The sequence below is a fragment of the Bactrocera neohumeralis genome, chromosome 3 (assembly GCF_024586455.1).
Source record: "Bactrocera neohumeralis isolate Rockhampton chromosome 3, APGP_CSIRO_Bneo_wtdbg2-racon-allhic-juicebox.fasta_v2, whole genome shotgun sequence".
Lineage (NCBI taxonomy): Eukaryota > Metazoa > Arthropoda > Insecta > Diptera > Tephritidae > Bactrocera > Bactrocera neohumeralis.
In genome coordinates, this window is record NC_065920.1 from 7,114,324 (window position 1) to 7,120,323 (window position 6,000).

Consider the following 6,000-nt stretch of genomic DNA (forward strand, 5'->3'; position numbering starts at 1 on the left):
TGCGTGTAATGTGATTTTGTTTAGTTTCGCGGTGCGACGACTTCCTTTCGTGTTATTTCCGTTTTACACTATTTCTCATTTTGCCAAGATTTACAGTCGGCAATGAAAGTGTGTGTACGCCGGATTTAATATAGCATTTACAAAGTACTTAAAGTTGTTACAATTTTTTGTTTTTGTTTTTGTATTTTATTTTATAAAATACAATTTGTTGTTGTGACATTGATGACAAAATGGCTTTTAGCTATAAACTAAGGTAAGTTAGTTGAGCAGAAATTTCTTCGAGCTCCTTGAGTTGTTGGCTGTGGTGTTACAGGTGGTTGTTGTTGGAGTGAAAGGTTGCTGTTATTGGTCTTCGCTGCTGGCTAACTTGGCAACTGATTAGTTTTCTAACTGACTTTGACTTTGATACAGTCACTCAGGCGCCAAGTATTTCACTTAATTAAATGTGAAATTGAGTTTTTAAGTGTCTTAAGTCGCAAATATTTTAGGTGTTAGACTGGCAGTTTAGTTCGCTCTTGTAAAATGTGGTTGGGCGTTGAGTCGAGTTGAAAAAAAGAGAACAAACGCTCGAAATATCATAGACAGTACGCTACACGAGAACCGCTATAGCAACCATAACAACTTTAGAGACCAAGAATAAGGCAGATGAACAAAATAATTAAGAAACACGTGCACATCTAACCCTGGAGATATAGTGGAGCGAGGCGATGCGTATAGAAATTCGAAAAAATAAGTAAAAATGGTAAAAGTTGCATAAAACGTGGTAGTAGAAAACAAAAATAATGTTAAAGATACTTCACAATAATATTAGAAAAACGTTGAAAGCTAAAAAATGCTTGAAAGTTAAGTATACACCCTGTCACGAAAGTATCGGGAATTCTTCATTCCCCCTCTCATCTTCCGCTTATATGGAAGACAGGTAAACTTTTTCCTAGGTTGGTACAACTGTCCTCAATTATGATGCCAAAAATTAGCGTGATCTGTCAACCTGTGTGTTTACAACAGCTGTTTATGTTCGTCGACTTCAGCTCTCGCGTCGCTCTCCTTATATGCTACCTCTCGAACAAGTCTTCCAAGAAACATAAACTGAAAATTTCGCTTTTTGCTCTAATTAATACTATTCTTAATGAGTATACTCAGTGGGTTCCAATACAATTAACAACCGTCTGCAAATGAGTTTGAGTCATATTTCCTGCTCATGCCGTACCTTAGTCATACAACTTCCACCATAATTTCAGTAAGCGCACGTTTTTCTTGTAACACCTCCATCACAATTTTTCTGAGAAAACTCATTTTAGCAATCACCTGCCACATATGAGCAGAAATATATATGAGACACATAAAACGTAAGAATAAAAAGAAAATCGCTGAATTCGTAAAGCCAGCAAGTAGAAGCGACACGAACGAATGGCGAGACGAGCTTGCTGCAAAAACTGTGCATATTTTCTTACAAAGTTGCTAGACGCACAAAACCAAAGAGTAATAACGCGCTTCAGGAGCATAAATCGGGAAATTACAGAACATTACTCAAACTCAGAAAAGTAGCAGTAAAATGAACTGAAGCTGTCGTGTGTTAGACGCGCCTGGGTATGAACTAGCAAAGGATATTATGTGGGGGTATGAAGGTAAACCTTCAACTGCTGATGGGAAATTATTGCAGAAGTAAGAAACTTCGAAAGGTAAATGGTAGTGCGAACTACATTTCAAACTTCGAACATTCCTCGAAACTACATCAGTTAGCAGGCGTTGCAAACGTGTGTGTTTTATCGAAACCTCTCACCAACTACTCGCTTCATTGATGCGGAAACGAAGTAAATTCAAGTAGAAAATGCCGAGTGCTTTAACACACATACTTTATTGAAGTGAAGTATGCTCTGGTTTTGTACTTCGTTTCAGAGTTGCACACTCGTTTCCCGTCTTTTGCAATTTCCAGGTGCTGCGGCCTTCCTGTGCCGCCATAGTTTGTAGTCATCAGTTTGCTGTCAGTTCATTTTACGGTTGCGCTAATATGAAAACGCAGACGGCAGCAAGGACAACGGTGGTACAGATGGTAGTACAGATTGTAGAGGTAAAGTGGACCAGCCGAAAAAAGGAAGCTGCTGCCGCAATATGGAGAGGCTGATAAATATGAGTGTGCGGCATGAAATGGAATAAGTGCCGGCAAGTGCAGGCAGTTAAGTAAAGCGGCTGATGGCTAAGGCTGGGCACACATTGAAACGAAGACACAAATACGATTGTAAGTAGCAATGATACAACGTTCACGTCTGCAAAGTGTTCTCTATGTTTTCAAGACTGCATTGCTTTTGTTTGCGCTGCAGACATTCGTTTTTTCATACGGACCGCATCACTATGTGCTTAGCCTTAGGTTTGCAACCGTTATTGAACGCATAAAGCATTACAAAACACTGAATGAGCAAACAAACGAATTGGTTAGGTTAGCTTATGAGCTGCTGTTGCTTGTGGCAGGTGAAAATTGGCTACTAAATGCATTGCGAAGAGGATGTATGGATCATATGGAGGTACAGAAACAATTTGGAGGCAAATCACATTATTTATCAACTTGCAACTTTTGCATGCCTCTTTTTGTCCGCACTCTTTCATGTCTTCACTTATAACTTCTTGTCCCCATTTTCCTTCGGCCTACCTAAGTGCTACCAGCTGAAGCTGTAACCTGATCAGCCGCAGTATTGGTTGACCTTTGTGACTGGAAGGCCAGCAGACAAGATGGCAATGCCACTTCAAGGAGTTTGGAACTTAACAATGAAAAGCCGCAAACTTGTGGCAACAACTGCAACTAAGGTGGGGAGTAGATAAGCGGTTAAGCTACGGTATATGTTAACTTTCAACAGTGGCACATGAAGACGTTTGTTAATTAATACCGGTATTTATGTGCAAACTTCGCTGGAGCTCAAAGTAGCCGACAACTGGTTTAGTTGTAGTAGTATATGAGACAGAGAGAGGTTGCGCATATAAAAATACATATGTATGTATATGTGTGTATACTTACATTTATATGTGATATATTTATATCTGCCACTCTCCTTGCCCACTAACCACATTCTGCTGAATTTGTTGTACCCATCATTACACCTACATACCGTTAACGCCAACTACCGCCAATTATTAGTGTTTATGTATGTATGTATTTGTGTGTACATGTTGCATGTGTGGCAAGTTAATTAATTGTATCTCGTTGCTTTAATAAAGTTTCGTGTACAAATTGACTTGCGAGGCGAGTTTGAGTGTGTCCGCCCTTACAAGTGGGTAAATGATCCCAATTAATAAATTATATTAGCAAGCACGTAATACATATGTATGTATATGAAATTTATTCGGTTACAAAAAGTTTTAAATAGGAAGTTATGGTATATTTAAGGCAAAAATGTTAAGAAAATAAATAAAACACAAAAGAAAATCATAATTTTTTGAAGAAATTTTGTAGTTGATAACAAAGGGAGATTTTATGATTATTCATTAGAAATATTGCAAAAAACATTTTTGTAAAAAAATTAACAAAAAAAAACTATAAAACAAAAAATTTATAAAAAATAAGAAAATTAAATCAACGACATTTTTGCTAAAATATGTATAATTTTATAAGAAATCTTGCAAAATAGATATTAAAATAAAAAAAATGTAATGTTTGATACAAAAAATTGTTTTAATAAAAAAAATTTGAAAAAAAAAATTCATAAAAAAAATATTTTTTAAAAAAAAAATTTCATAAAAAAATATTTTTTTAATGAAAAAAAGTTATACAAAAAGTTTAAAAAAATTTCTATTCAATAAACACCTTTATTTTTAGCAATTGCTGCAGATTAATAATTATTTTTTACATAATTCGAAACTATTATTCAATTAAAACTTTTTAAGAAACCTTATTTTTTAATGAAAAAATTGTATTAACAATTCTAAGTATTTTTTAATTTTTCATATTGTTTGAATAAGAATTTGAGTATTTTTAAAAATATTTTTTTTTTACATTGAGCGGTTCTTTAACAAATAAAATTAAATAAAAAATTTCCATTAAAACTGCTTCAGAAAACAAATCTGAGCAAACCAAAAAAATGTATATTTGTGTTCTTGTTATAAAGTATAATGAAATTTGTTCAAAGTTCATATATAAATACATTTTTGTTTTTTAATTTCATGAGCAATTGTTGTTACTTTGAGTTATTTTGTATTTTGTGCTAACTTTCGTATATTTTTTCTCTGTTAAAGAGAGCCACATCGTATATGTGCTATACATATATATATATATATACTTGTATATCATATAACTTCTATTAATAAGATTATATAAATATTCTCATTTGCTTTGCCTTTCTTAATGATATCGTTGCAGTTCAAACTTTTGCCATGCTCCCAAACTTATTTTGTTAGGCTTTAACCACTTAACTATGGTCATTAAAACTGTAACAAATGACACGATTACACAGCAAAAACTTTCACAATGAAGAAACAACTATATAAAGGCAAAGAAAAAAGAAAGTAATGCTACCGGCAAGTTGCTATAGCAAAGAAGAGTTTGAAGAGCAATAGCAAATGAGAGCAAAGAGAAAAATCCACAGGAAAATGGTGAGGAGGGTGGTGACAGAGGAAGGGGAGAGGGTGACAAATTATTTGCAAATAAGTCTCATAATTTTCTATGTACATGCGGTCCGTTGTAACTAAAAACAAAAAAAAACAATCAAAAGTCACTGTAAAGTAAAATTTCAACAGTAATCCTTACAACAACAACCACTAGCGTCCAACTAACAAGATTCAATAAAAAAAATACATGAGCACTGCAGCCAAGCGCACACCCGCATGAATACGAATGAATTTTATGTGTGAACACCGGAGCGTATGAGTGATGTACAGAATAAACGAACAACACTAACATTTACTATACATACATATGTATGTATATAGAATTACACATATATATATAAATATACCGTTATCCAAACTCACACTGGCAGCTTGTAGAACAACACACTTAATGTAAAAACAGTTAAAGTTGTTGTTGTGCAATGACAGATCAGCGGTCATATAAATGGGGAAAGTGGCGAGTATAATGAACAACGAAAAACAATAACAAAGTTCATTGTTCTATGGCACTTTACTACAATTACAATCACTCAATACACTTTGTTATTGCTGACCATACACAGGCACACACACACCATCGCCCAACCACACACGTGTATATACTCATATACACCTGTATGTGTTCACTAATGTGTAGATGATTTATTTCGCAACATTTGCGGGCGTTCGTTGTTGTTCGTCCTTTCGTATAGTATAAACAAGCATGTATTACATTTATGGCTTTAGTGTGTATTAGGGTGAGCCAAAAGCAAAAAAGAATATGGTTTTACTTGCTTCTCTGAAAAATTGGCTTGTAGACAAAAAAATTTCAAATTTAATTTTTTAAAAAATTTTAGCGCTTAAATTTAGGCAGCATCGTCCACGTTTCCGTTTTCTATGTTTGTTAATTAATGACAAAAATTGCATGGCTCAGTATCTACTATTTGAAAAAAATCTCTTTTTTTATATTGTAAAAACTATTTAGAGAGACAAAAAAATAATAAATTTTTGTTGACCCACCCTAGTGAGTGTATATACATACATATGTATGTAGTAACATGTGTGGGCCTTTACATGTCAATGGCATGCGATTTCGATTAATGACAAGTTTCGTTTTATATAATAGTAGTGCATTGCTCATACCCACATAAACGTGTACAACGGTACATGAATATGCAGTGATGGCTGCTGCGGTTGACAGTTAACTGCGTGTGTTTTATTGTTTGGTGAACGTTTATTGAATTCATTTGTGCGCAATTTGAGATAAGTTACCTTCGAGGTATGAGGTTAGGTTAATCGTATAAATAAATAATATAAATAGTATAAGAATTTTGAGTTTGTGAGCATATTTAATTAATGTTCAATTTAATATTTGTTAAACCAACTTTCGTAAATATACATATGTATCTATGTATGTATGTACTAAAA